Here is a 15,186-nt window from a genome sequence, read left to right on the forward strand (position 1 = left end):
ATAGAGAAAACATGTCATTGACAAAACACAACCACTCAAAATTGATTTAACTTGTTTCAAATGATGTGACACAACCAATATAAGCCAGTTCAGAGAGCAAACAGGTTGTTGAAGATGGGAAAATATTGCTTGTGATGTCCACGAAGTGCTCTGGCCTGACCCAGCCCAAAGACAAGAAGAAGCACATTGATCACATGTTTACTCCTTAGATTTTTGTCCCTTTTACTGTAGTATTGTATACTGTAGTACAGTGCATTGTAGGCTGTATACTGTACAATGAACAAATTGTATGGCCCTGAACATTGTGCTTTCCATTTGTTACAGTAACAGTACTGACTGCTCAATAGATTTTGACTGGTTGCAGGTTCATATCAACAAAGAACAAGAGTGAGTTGTGAGTAGTGAGATGCAGGGTACAGTACTGTATAGGGGTACAAGGAGGAGAAAGAACAAAAAAAATTGCATAGAGCAAAGCAGAGTAGTAATTTCTGATACATTTTGAGCTACTATGATAGAACATGTTGTCGTTCATCAAAAGACAATGACGGATAAATATGAAATTTGTTTTGAGGTTACGTAAAAATGTACTTCTCCTTGAGAACTATATGTTTTGAACAATGTGTTTTCAATTTTGTTGTGTATTGTTTACTGACTGCTTGATAGTGTATATCATTTTGATCACTTTGTTTATGATTTGAGAGCAGTGTTTGATTTTGAGCACAGGTAAATCTGTTTTGAGGCGAAAGCTTGATTTTGAGCACAGGTAAAACTGTTTTGAGGCGAAAGTTTAATTTTGCAAGAGGATTCAGAGGTTTTGTAAATAGTGCTTGAAGATGAGGTTTTGTGTTTACAGTTTTGAGAAAATGGGTGACTGTTTCAAGAATGTGTTTTAGCAATTGTGAAAAACTGTAAAGTACAATGGCTACAGTGTGTTAAGGCCAAATATTCTATTAGCCTGGATGCACCTTGCTTTTCACAGACTGATTCAAATGGTCACTGACTTGACCCTAAACTTGGTAGAAAATACACCAATTTGACTTCTTAAATACAACTCACTTCAGCAATCATGCAGAGTCAATTGCTAATGTGGAGATGTGGAAACAAAATATTTAGTTTAATTTCTTCAGATATACTGTATGCTGTAGTACTCATGTTAATACAATGGATTTCCATGTCTTGATTTATTTTTATTTTTGTAAACATTCTAATTGACATCCCTATATTCAGAAAGGACCGTAAAGGAAAGTGAATTCGACTAAGAGATATTAGGAATACATTTGGAAGTATTCTGACCCACTAATCCAGCAAACAGGTTGTGTGTTATCAAAGTCATTGGCAGCTACTCTTATGCACATTCAAAGTTAACTTATAACAGCCTTTTTCATAGAAAATGGGCTCAAAGTCTACAGCTGGTGCTAAGCAATGGTATTTGTTAACATGTCAAAAATAATTTGCTGAAAATATCATTTTTTTGTACCTCATGTTGGCCTTATTGTCACAGGAACAGGATGAGAGCGAACCCTACTAAAGAAAGATAATTCCACTCTCTGACAATCAGGCAAATACACTTCAATGGGATGTTGGAGGATTCATTTCAAAATGAAAACCATCCATGAATATTTCAGCAATGTAAAGTTGGAGATCATAGATTCAGATAGGGGAGAAGGGGGAGTTTGGCCTCCAGAGACTAAGATGTGACAGGAACGGGAGAGGACAGACACTTACTGTACGTGGAACAAAAAGGGGCCAGGCAGGGATCCAAATAGCATTTTACAAAAGGTTAACACAGCTATGTTTTATTAACACCCTCCCCGTCCATATTTGTCACTTCCTGTATTATGTCGAGATCATCCAGTTGGGTGGAGGTTGGTTGTCAGGTTTGGAGGGTCTGAGCTGTGCAGATCAGACAGAAGTGGATGGGTAGGGAGATCATTTATTAATTGTATTTTTACATAATTGATGGTTGTTTTTTTTCCCCCTCCTTTAATCAAAGCGCCCCGCTCTGTAGCCTTGTGGTGAGCCCGGGGGGGGGGGGGGGGGGGGTGGGCGGTGGGGGCAGTTTATCTACTCCTGGACCTTGCTGGGGAATCCTAGGAGGGGGGGTCTAGGAGCTTGCTGGAAGCTTCCAGTGGCAGCACCCCAGCGAGGGTATCGCTGTGTCATGCTGCAAGTATTTTTATCCGATACTCAGGTGAGTTGATCGGACCTCGAGATGACGTGGGAGGATTTTTGCCGAGGTCTGGAAGCAAGGCCCTGATATTCATTTCAAAACCCTTACATGTTAAAGAAGTGATGACATGACCTGTTCTCGATGATAGAATGGCCATGAGAAAGCACTGTGAGGCACTCATGGTGCCCAGTTCCGCCATCTGTGACCTCGCTGAGCTTGAATTGAAAGCTTTGCAAGTATGAGGGGATATTTTCATGGGAAATCTTCATTTTGATGTGCTAACATACTGCCTCCATTTTTTTTTTTATGTATTTTTCTTTGCCTGAAGCCTTAGTTACCCAGTTTGACAGCTGTAAAAACTGGAGAAATGGAACATTCGGGAGACTTGAGATGAGAGCTTTGTTTTTGGATGACGAGACACCTTGCACCTCCTGTGTGTGTTGGAACACATCCTACGGTTCCCCCTGGTCATGATCAACTGGCTCATCCAGTGATTGAGAGGTGACATTTGACATGACGCGATGGCCCTGGACAGCTCAGCAGGCTGGTCATGGTTGGCTCGGTCCCAGCGGGAGGCTGAAAGGCATTGTGGGTAAACACAAAAGACAGCACACACAGAGATGATGTTATGGGGCCTATTTCCAGATGCCACCGTCTCTTCATTCATTTGAATACACATCCGTTTTTTTTATTTGTGATAAATTGTCTTTGGTGGTCTTTGGCCTCAGCAAATTTCACTGTTTTCCCACTAAATCTTTGTTGGTGTAGATGGAGGATGCAAGTCCATTTACAAATAGGCTTTCCTTGCTGGAGACAAGTAGGAAAGGATCAAAGGGTAGAGGAAATGGTCTGGTGCAAAATATAGAAGAGGGCAACGTACCAGGAAGCAGGTGAAGCTCACAAGATCAGGCATCTTAATGAAACACTTTAACCTTTCATCCGTTTAATCTGTCAATGGTCCCCACACTGCGGAATCAAGCCCATAGAGTTGAGTGATCTCCTCTGCACTGCCCTAGATTGGAGCAAGATTAATTGTGCATTCTGGAATAATGGACACCTCGGAGTAAGTTCAGCCACCAATGGTCTTTGCCCTCAGTTCACCACAAAACGTAGTCACTGTTTTTCCCACTTGGATAGTCTGAATAGCTTAGTAACCTTGAAGTGGCAGACGTGATATAGAGGGAGAGGAGCTGGGCCTTTTCACTCCATACAACTAATCACATAGGAGAAGGAGACGTTGGGTGTGTAAAAGCACCTCGCATTTCAGTTTGTAAAAGTTCCATCCTCAATAAGACACCAATAGGAAGAAGTCACACTTCCATATATGGGCAAAGTGGAAGTTACATCACCAACAAGACACCATCGGTCACATGTCCATGTGAGGACGCAACACATCCCCATAGAAGGCCCGTACCTTCGTTTGGATGAAGGGAACAACGTGCAGGATGGGACCTGCTCTCTTTTAGTACATCCATGTCCTTCTTGATGTTGTTCCTCTCATCCGTCTATGGAGGCTTTTAGGAACAAACAAAAAATAGAGTGAGATCTCAAAATGATGAATTGAGTCACTGGGTCTATTGTGAGACAGAAATGAGAAACTTAGAGAGAGACACAGACGGGGAGATTTGGATGACGGGGAAAATGAGTGAGCAGTGCTTGTGAGTAGGCAAAGACTGCCATGTCAAAATATAGGAGCCAGAAGAGGACATCAATCTGAGGGTTGATTGTCATCTGAGGGAAGAGGTGGGGGTGGGGGGTGCTAGAGAGAGGGTGGAGGGGTGTTAGTGAGCCTGCATACATGCACTGAGACGTGTCAGGCTGTTTGTGTGGGCTCACACCAGGCCTACACCACCACTTACATACTCCCAGGCTACCCTGCTGCTCCTGGAGCCCACGGCGACACTTTCCGGACAGAAATACACGCAGCGAGGGGAAGAGCAGGCGTTCCCACCACGCCAAACCTGCGACACACCTGTCAGTAATTGAATTAATGACCTCTAATCAATTGGTGGGTTTTCTTCGGACGTCAAGACTCCGGGGGCGGACTTTGGAGAGGACGTCGGGCTGTGGGCGGTTCCCCCCTCGCCTGAACTATCACTTGCGTGTTCGGGAGATGTCACTTTCATCTAAATGTTAATTTGAATGCTCTACTCTTGTAAGACTGCCAGAAGTGTCAATCAGAGCGCTCTGAAAGCCCATTTGCACCCTAACACGGCCGCATTGCGGCTTAGGTTCCAACGAGAGCATGTCATCCATTCTATTGCCTTTGATGAGTCCCAGATAGGCTGTGTTGTGCATTCTACTCATTCTACACAACAACTCTTCGATCTTATCTTCTCTCTTCTTCTTTTTGTTTTCAAAAATGGCTCTGTGAGGGAGGAAATAAGACACTCCAGAGCTTTTTATGGGTTCTTTCCTTTCAACTGATGGACAGTTATGGTGCTTCTCCCGGTATCCACCATTTTCTGCTTGTCACCCGCTAGTGTGAAAAGTGTGAGATTGTGAGGAGGGCGTAGCCTACTTTTGTCAACAGTCTGGTCCATGTCTCATCCTCGTGTTGGAACATTAACATCCAGTCATTGGAATTGTCACCGCAAACTGTGCAATCATGTTTCGAGTTGTCTTTTTAGCTGTGGAAATTGGTCCTGACCATCTTCCAGAAACACAGTATGAGCAAATACTGCAGAGCTACATTGTCTTGATACATCGAGTCTCATCATGTTCACCGTTTGGAGGGAGCTTTGTATTAATTCACTGCAGAATTAAATATGATTCCAAATATGATTCTTCTTTTACTTTTCCAAATGCACTTTAATGGAGCCGAGATTGGAATTGTCGCTGAAAGGTCGTGACACCAGTTTGACGTACGTACCCAGTGCTCTTAAGTGCTCTTATTTCGGGATGCGCTGCTAATGTGTTTTTGACGTGTTTCGTGGGACGGATGGAACAGAAATGTTCATTTGACACTTCCACTTCGGTTGGTTAGTGGGTTACTGATCTTCCAATGGAACTATAGAGTATATGACAATCTCAAGGCCCTGTATTCCAAAATCTAGAAATTGTCTGATAGAAACCAATTTGAAGATCATTCTCTTCATAAATACTGAACATTTAAATGCAACCTATGTTTGCATAGTGTCTACATTTCCATCCAATTCTGTGGAGGGGCATCTTCTTCATGCCTTCTTGATTTTATGAATCTCCCAAAAGACTGTTTTCCTTCCTGGACAATTTTCTTTCCACAAAAATTATTTTTTTAAAGGAAGAGTAAGACTGTATGTTGATTATTTCTTAGGTTAGTAGTTAGTTTGGTACTGGCTTTTCACCCTCCACTGTGTCTTCTCCTCTCAACCTAGTAGTCTTCACATGTGCAGTTCTTATCTTGTCGTGCGAGATGCAGACAACGGCTGCACAGAAAACCTGGAGAAGCTCACTTCTCATTCAATCTTTTCATGAGTGCCCTACTCCAACTGAACGCGATATTGCCATAACTGGGCTGTGTGATGGTTCCAATCTCACCTGAGATGGTCTGAGTTTGGTGAGGGATCTCAAATAAGGACACACATCTGCAAAGTCTACTGTACTTGGTGTGGTAAACAGCGGCACTGCTTTTGAAAAATAGAGGGACTGTAAATTTAGAGGAACATGCTACCACCTGGTTTAATGTGTGTGAAGAGTACTCTTGAACTTGAACGCAAACACATCACTAATGGGTTCTAATCTCTACCCAAAGGAAAGGGATGTGTGTGTGTCTGTGTGTCTGTTTGTCTGTCTGTCTGTCGGTCTGTCTCTGTGTGTGTGTGTGTGTGTGTGTTTGCTCAGTGTGCATGTGCGAATGAGTGATTGTGTTTGTGAGCCTGTCATACCTGCCATAAGTCCTTCAAGTTATCAGTCAGGTGTCCAATCTCTCTCAGGCCTGCCACTTGTTCACCTGCAGGACTCCTGCCATTCCTGCTCATTTGCTTGCGTCCTCTGTGCCAAGTCCATCACGCCATTAGAGGGTAGATACTGACCAATCAAAGCCTCCTGGTTGACAGCAGAGGCCCTTGAGCCCAGTCCTGATGCCGTAACGGCAGTCGAAGTCACGCACCTGAAAGTGGTGCCTCCTCAAGAGCGGAGGGCTGTGTCTCTGCCTAATTGATGTTCTGTGGCAAATGCGCTGTGACAGGTTGGATGTGGAAGGTTCGGGGGGGGCACCAGGTTTGTGTCAGAACTACGACAGGCTCTCCGGCTCATTATTGCTGGGAGAGTGAATGCTGGGGATATTACAATGGAACTGCCATGAATGACCCGTGTGTGGCTTGTTTTGGCCCTAGCCCCGACCCTACTCCCAGCTTATTGCATTCTATCCCGCTCATCAGAAATGTTCCAGTTAAAATCCTGGCATAACGGGGTGAAGATATAAATTGGAAAGCACTAAACACTTTACGATCATATTATTTGGTCACTGATTGCATTGGATTGGTTGTAGCCGGGTCAGTGTGGTTGTCATGGGGCTTTGGTGTGTGTGTGTGTGTGTGTGTGTGTGTGTGTGTGTGTGTGTGTGTGTGTGTGTGTGTGTGTGTGTGTGTGTGTGTGTGTGTGTGTGTGTGCGTGCGTGCGTGTGTGTGTGTGAAATAAAGAGAGAAAGAGAGCTCTGTCTGTGGTGTATCCAGAAAATACGTGTAATTGTCTGTAGCCACTACTACTGTGCTCCCCACACTCTAAGAACCAAGAACACTCCAGACAGAACAAAAGGAAGGATTCCCTCATGCTCAAACTCAATTTCTCCTTTACCTTGTCCTTGTCAATCACTACAGCCTTGTCCACAGCAATCTCCCAGGCCATTTCTTGGTGACTTGATTAGGTCATTTATCTTTTTAGAATGCTCATTATTTTAGCTAATGTCAGCTGTGCTGGATATTTGACAGGTTATTAAACTGTTGGTTTGAGTACATTGTCAGACATCATTGTTTGGTAAATGTGCTCACTCCTGGTTCTCTTAACATAGGCTGCAAGTGTTGTTTCACAGACGGTTCAAAGAAAAAGAATTGTCCAACTTTCACAGTCAATCTCATGTACATCGTCTTCAGAAAGTTATCCCGTGCCTTAACTATTTCACATATTCCTGTGTTACAGACACTTTTTGCAATCGACACGCAATACCATGTGATAATGAAATCGAAAATATGTTTTTAGAATGTTTTTCAAATGGTCATTCACATTAATTTATTATTCAGACCCTTCAAACAGCAAATTCCAGTCCAGTCTCCTGGTATATACAGGTATGTATGTTGCTACCTAGGTTAGGCTACCTAGGTTAAGAACTGGTCGTGCCGTTCATTCCTGTGGCTATTAGGAACCTAAATTCACTTGGCTGACATCTAGATTTATTTTATTTATTTATTTTAATTTTTCTTGCCAATGGCCATTATGATGGATTCATGTTGTAGGCTACTGTCCCAATTGGACCCTGTCATTGGGTTTGGGGGAAGGTGTGTCTCTATTGTGTGTTCTGTGTTGTGTAATGTTGTTGGCATTTGGCGATGCTGTTCTGTGTTTGTGTATGTGTTTCTGACCCCTGCTGCACACTAATTTCCTTTTGAAGGATAAATAAAGTTGAAAGTTGAAGTTGAAGTTGCTACAGGTATGTGTCTACCAGCTGTGTAAATCTGAATGAGGACAGCTCTCTGTATTGTGCCTTGCAAATCATCTCAAGCTCTGTCACAATGGATGGAAAGCACATATCAACTTTGGGTCTCTTCACAGAGTTTCTATGGGGTTCCAGTCCCGGCTTTGGCTTGGCCACTCAAGGACTTGCAGAGGCCTTGGCTATGTGCTTGTGGTTGTTGATTTGCAGAAATGTAAACATTCGCCCCAGTATGACCTTATGTGCGCTCTGAAGTGAGCTTTCTTCAGGCATCTCTCTATACTTCCCTCCCTTCATCATTTCCTCAATCCTGACCCGTCTTGCCCTCCCTGCTGCTGAGAAACTCCAAAGCTTAATGTTGCCACAATCACTGTTACACTTGGCATTCAGGCCGCTGTGTTCAATTTTTGTCTCATCAGATCAGAGAATCCTTTTCTTTATTCTCTCAGTCCCAAGTGTCACATGCCTTTTACTCAGAAGTGTCTTATATCCAGCCACTTCAACATGAAAGCCTGATTCATGGTGTCCTGCAGACAGAGTTGTCATTCCGTCAGGTTCTTCCATCTCTGCAGTGGAACTCTGATGCTCTGTCGCAGTGGCCAGAGTTCCTCACCAAGTTTACATTCCTCACTTCCTGGTTTCTTGGTTTGGCTGGATATCCAGCTTTAGGAAGAATGTTTCCAGATGTATAGCTAATGACACCTTTAGCTGTTGTCCCTCAATCTATGCCTCTTTTAAATGATATAACGCAGCAAAATGTGGACCCAATGAAGGTTTCTGAATTCTTTATGAAGGCACAACATTTCCCTGTGCTGTTGGTCACAGCACAAATCACCAGTAAGATAACTAACATTACATTGTTTAGTCATGAGAGTCACCATGGATGCCATAGATTAAGTCAGCCTTGGGGCATTACTGACTTTGGCAGAAAGGTCATTTGACAGACAATCAGACCTCTTTTCGATTAATCCTTAACATGTCCCTGCTTTGATCAATTATTCCCCTGGAAAAAAAGTCAATAAAACACATGATTCGTATACTTCCAAACACTGGATCTATTTGCTGGGATCTCTACTTGGTGGTTATTGCTTTCTCCGAATGAAGGGCCAATCGCTGACAACATGAAGGGCCAATCGCTGAGAAAAACTTCCACATCACCTGGTGGTTTCACACAAAGCCACTTCAATGCTTTGCATGAAGATAGGGTCAAAATAGTATGTTGTGTGATGTTATAGAAAATGTGAAATACCCCTTTACATAATTGAGGACCACACGGACTGCTGGACTTGTGCCAGTGCTCACATGCTTGTTGTAATTTCCTGTTCCTGAATAGGAAATCCAACAGAGATGAGTTCATATGTTTTTGGTAGGAACAGCCAACAAACACTTCTGACGTGACCAAGATCATCAGAGTTGTTTCAGAACACATCCAAATCGCAGCATTGTCAGAACATTACAGAGAGCGTAACAATTGGTCTAAGCTGTATTTCATTTCGACATACTTGTTCGTGTGGGCATCAGGACCAAGTCTTCCTCTCTGTACAGTGCCTTGGCTTCTCTGAGGGCCATTATCCAGGAGATGACAACATCCTGCTGATTGGATGCTGTCCCCTGCGTCTCCCCTGCCTCTGCAGACAGAGCGGGGACAGATAAGACGCCCACACGCCACGTCGCAGCCCAAGATGGATGACCCTGGGCTCAACTCATAGTCGCTCCTCAATAAGTGACAACTGCCATCCATAACGAGCGGGCTGTGCTTGGCTGATCTGATTACCTTTGTATCACACACAGTCCTGGTAAACACAGATGGCACAGAGTCCTTCATGTGACTCTGCGTCATAAATGACTGGCGCACCCTCAAATTGCAGGCCTTCTTTCAGTCGAATCTCACCGCAAGCCTGTCAGCGGTCTCGTGCAGACTGGACTGGATGCATGGCAGTTCCACTTCCTGAAGCGCAGACTGCGTGTCTGGGCTTGAGGATGACAGAGGGCTAAGTATGATGTGGGAGAGATAAGTGTGATGTGGGAATGGTAGACTGATAAGACTAATGACCACCAAATGACCTTGGATAAGGTTGGCTATCATGAATGACATTTGTCCATCCATATCCCTCCGAATGTGAAATGTCAGCTGCCATTCTACGAGCTGCTCTCAGCACTACGCGGTTTAGTTTCCCCAAGTACGCTGATCGGTTTGGCTTTTTGACGTCTCTTTTTGAAGTTTTCCAAGTTGACGTCTGTTCAGTCTGATTATTCGTCAAAGGGAAATCCTAGGGCAACTTTCATACATGAGAAAGATTGCGTGCGTGCAAGAGTTGAGAAGGGGAGGATAATTATTGAGTGGTTGTCACAATACAGAGCCTGATGAATGACAGCATCATTTGTCTCATCCTGAAGTCACATCATTCAATCTAAAGTGGCAGCCATCTTGTGTATGATGCTTCACATCCGACTATCAGCCTCTGTTTCGGCTCTCCCTCTCTCTGTCTCTCCATCCCTCTCTCTGTCTCTCTCCCTCTGTCTCTCCCTCCCTCTCTCTGTGTCTCCCTCCCTCTCTCTGTGTCTCCCTCCCTCTCTCTGTCTCTCTCTCCCTCTCTCTGTCTCTCCCTCCCTCTCTCTGTCTCTTCCTCCCTCTCTCTGTCTCTCCCTCCCTCCCTCTCTCTGTCTCTCTCTCCCTCTCTCTGTCTCTCCCTCCCTCTCTCTGTCTCTCTCTCCCTCTCTCTCCCTCTCCCTCCCTCTCTCTGTCTCTCCCTCCCTCTTTCTGTCTCTCCCTCCCTCTCTCTGTCTTTGTCTCCCTCTCTCTGTCTCTCCCTCCCTCTCTCTGTCTCTCCCTCCCTCTCTCTGTTTCTCCCTCTCTCTCTCCCTCCACCAGCTCATCCTCCTTCTTACTCGTCCTTGTACACTTCCCGAAACGCCAAAGGGCTTGTTGCATGCGTATTGATAGGAGATTCAAATATAGCCATGAGTGCATGCATAGCACACATGTGTCACTCCCTGTATTGTCCATGAACCCTTGCCAGACTTTCAAATCTTTCAGAGAATGTTCATAAAATGTTATGCAATAAGCTTACTGTAAACAACTATGGGTGAGTAACATTTTCACGATTATAGGAATGCATTTCGAGTTACAGTTATGAGAAGTATTGTTGTGATGTGTTTCTGTTAGGGACAGGATGTGTATCTACCTACTCTTCAGAGTCACTGTTCATCCATGTAGCATCACTGCCCAAACAGCTGATTCATGAAGGTATACAAATCATTTTTATTACAAAACCCTACTTTCAACCTTCAGTTAACTAGTCTACTTCATCTAGTAGCTAGATCTGGCCAAGAGCAAACGGAAATCTCAGCAAACCACACGTCTATTGTTCATGTCATCGCTCATAACATCTTTGAATTACCTACATTCATTGCCCGTTATGCATTTAATTGAATTCCCTCCTTCCGCGACCTATATTGACAGACATGGCCTCAGCCACCCACACCACCAGGAGTCTTATGTGCCCTTCTACTACCCACTGTCCAACCGCGAGGCGCTTTATCTCTGCTGCCATGCCAACATGTAGTCCTGTCATGTAGCTGACAGTGCGACATGGGAGCCGGTAAAGATGTTATAAAGATATTAGCCATAGATCATATACCGTGGAGGTGACACTTCTACTCGGAGGGACATAGTAGACTATGTGAACACATTCAAATATTGCAAATGTCCCTGATTACATAAAGGAATTTTCTGGGTGTCTGACATTTTGAGTGCCGTTATTGCACCGCAACTGTCTTGATTTCCCAGTGGAGAATGGGATATTAGGCCCTCCAGTTAGACTACAGGCCACTGCACACTACAAGCTACAGTACATTACAAAGCTCCATGAATGTTCAAGTCAGAGGCAGGGCGGTTCTCGTGATGGGAGAGGGGGGCAGTGCCCCTGTGAAAACCGGTTTGGACCGCCTTGTGCAGAGTCTGAATAATTATTAAACATTTTATTGGCCTGTTGTGACTGCAATGCAGTAAAGAAAACATGACACAATGACAACAATAATGTTTAATGTAACTGGCCCCTCTAAAGTGCCCCAGCTTGGCCCCTCCAGTTGAAATGGTCTAGAACTGTTACTGCTCAGAGAAAGACTTATTTTTAAAGATTTAGATTAAATCTCATTTGTAAGCCTCCAAGATGTTCAAAGTGTTTATCTGCTTTTCATTTGCTAGAAAGAATTCTTAGTAAGAGAAATTAGCTTTACTGTCCCACTGGAACAGGTGCACAAACACTTGTCAATTACCAAGACAAACAGTTGTTACCTGCTTAAAATAGAATTTTTTCCCCAAGGGAGAATTCGAAAATGAAAATGCCACTATACGAGGTGTTGCTCTACTTCAGTTCCTAGCTAGGGAAATTAGTTCAGTGACTTCCCTTTTTCCTTCTGTCTCTTCACAGCTGCCTACAAGTGGCTGTGAAGATTAGACCTAGCATCTGCCCCATGATGCTGCACCTGAACCTGCCACGACTCATTGTCTGGCCAGGGAAGACTTAAAGACAGGAAATTAGCGATAACAATGTGATAGCCTAACACCGACCGCCTGTCTAGGTATGAATGGTTCTTTTCAGTGTTGTGATGCATAAAACAACATTTGGGGTGTGGGGAAAGCAACACACATCAGCTTCCAGCACCACAAGAGGCTAAATCAACACTTGTAGTGTTTTCACCCAGCAAGACAAGGATAGACTGTGGCCTACACAATAGGTACTTCAAATTGAATGCACAAGTTTGAGTCTGTGGCATTTATTCATTGAACAGACCTCCAATGAGAACCAATGAAACCTCTTCTTGCAATAATTTGCTAAAATTGCGTTCTCTCTAATTATCTGGATTGTGTTTGACTATCTTTGAAGTCTGCGCTTTTGGGTGGTTTTAATTAGCAATCGCTTCTTTGTCATCTACTGTTTATCTGGATGAGCTGCTGACTCATTTTCTATGTCTTTCTGAGCTATAGGCTAAAATGTATTTTCCCACAATAAAGCTTATTGACAAAAGAGATAAATGCTATTGTGTTCTCTACTCTGCAGATAAACTCAGGTTGTCTGTCTAGGCTGTTCAGTCCATAAACTGAACTCCTTCATCTCTGACAAGTAACTGGAATGAAACTCCATTAGGGTATCTTACACATGGGTTTGTTAAGCACCCTGTTATTGTCACGGCTCACGCACAGAGGTAGACCCAGATGCAGACTCAGACACGGCAGGTAGCTTCCAAGAACAACAGGGTTTATTTAGGCAGAGTAGTCGGGAACAGGCAGGTGATCGGTACACAGGCTGGCGGCGAAGGAACAATCCGGTATCAGGTAGAGTAGTCGTGGACAGGCAATCGGGGTCTAAGCACGGGAAATCTGAGCACAAGGCAGGAACAGAACAGGTAACAGGTATGCGGGAACACTCGGTAGAATCACACAAGACGAACTGGCACAGGACAAACATAACCCAACGGACTAAATACCCCACTAACGAGCAAACAGGACGAGACACACCTGGAGGGGGCGGGGCCAAACAAAACAGCGGAACACACACACACACACACACACACACAGACGTGACAGTTATGTAATGAGTCTATCTCCACAAAGACCCCCTGGAATCCTATTGACCACACCGTGTCCTTGCCTTGGTTGCGCCAGCAACGATTGTGGTCAGCAGCTGAAGAGTAAAGTTGGGATATTCGAGACAAGAGAGAAGATGAATGAACAGATCAATGTTAACAGAAAATAACTAAAGGAATAAAGATCCAAAAAAATGAGTGACGCTTGCTTGATCCTTTGGTTAAAATGATACAAACCAGGTTTCTCAGAGAAGACAACCTTACCATGACCCACATGAAATAATGACAGACAAAAGAGAAGATTTTGTTCTTCTAAATCATTTCTTGACTGCAGCTTGAGTCACACGAGACATGGGTTGAGTTCAACGTTTTTCTCAACATTGGCCAGGAAAAGAACATGCCTTTACAAGTGTATAAGCCTGCATCTTCTTTACGTAATAGTTACTTCTCATTATCATTTACTTCTAATATTTATTTTGCTGTACTGCAACAATGACAGTGGGAGATACCTTGCTTTCAATGTACTGTAATAATGGATGTTACGTAATATGTAATAATTCCAGCTATGACCAAGTTCATTCTCACAGTGTCTGTTGTGCCTGTCTGTCTACGACAGGCATGTATGGTCCAGAGTGCCCGCAGGGTCCATTTGCTTCAGTGTTCCTCAACCCACTCTCACCTCAAATTGCCCTGCCCTGTCATCTATGAGCCTAAGAGAGAGAGAGAGAGAAAGAGAGAGAGATAGATAGACAGAGAGAGAGAGAGAGAGAGAGAGAGAGAGAGAGAGAGAGAGAGAGAGAGAGAGAGAGAGAGAGAGAGAGAGAGAGAGAGATTGAGAGAGATTGAGAGAGATTGAGAGAAAGAGAGAGACAAGAGGGGAGAGAAAAAAAAGAGAGTAAGAGAACAAAGAGAGGAGAGAGCCTTGCATAGGAGAGCATATCCCCTGAAGCGCGAGCCACTGTCTCTTCATCCTCCATTAGGAGATGCTCCACACCATCCTCTCAACACATGCAGTATTCATACAGGTTCCACCTTCAGAAACTGTGTTAATGAAAGCGCACAAAATATGTTTCCCTTTTAGAAAGCGTGAACAAATGTTTGTTCCAGCATGAAAATAATCAAATACAAGAAATGTGATTGTTGTTTTTGCGATTCCCTATTCAGCTCATGTTCAAGAGACTTGAATGGTTTGAATGGAATCTTCCATCCTGGTTTTTAAATTAGATCAAATGGCTGTGTAATAAGGCTATGGGCCTGCTATGAGTGAGATGCGTTTATCAGAGAAGACAACCTTACCATGACCCACATGAAATAATGACAGACAAAAGAGAAGATTTTGTTCTTCTAAATCATTTCTTGACTGCAGCTTGAGTCACACGAGACATGGGTTGAGTTCAACGTTTTTCTCAACATTGGCCAGGAAAAGAACATGCCTTTACAAGTGTATAAGCCTGCATCTTCTTTACGTAATAGTTACTTCTCATTATCATTTACTTCTAATATTTATTTTGCTGTACTGCAACAATGACAGTGGGAGATACCTTGCTTTCAATGTACTGTAATAATGGATGTTACGTAATATGTAATAATTCCAGCTATGACCAAGTTCATTCTCACAGTGTCTGTTGTGCCTGTCTGTCTACGACAGGCATGTATGGTCCAGAGTGCCCGCAGGGTCCATTTGCTTCAGTGTTCCTCAACCCACTCTCACCTCAAATTGCCCTGCCCTGTCATCTATGAGCCTAAGAGAGAGAGAGAGAGAAAGAGAGAGAGATAGATAGACAGAGAGAGAGAAGAG

The sequence above is a fragment of the Osmerus eperlanus genome, chromosome 4, assembly GCF_963692335.1.
Source record: "Osmerus eperlanus chromosome 4, fOsmEpe2.1, whole genome shotgun sequence".
NCBI classification, from domain to species: Eukaryota; Metazoa; Chordata; class Actinopteri; order Osmeriformes; family Osmeridae; genus Osmerus; species Osmerus eperlanus.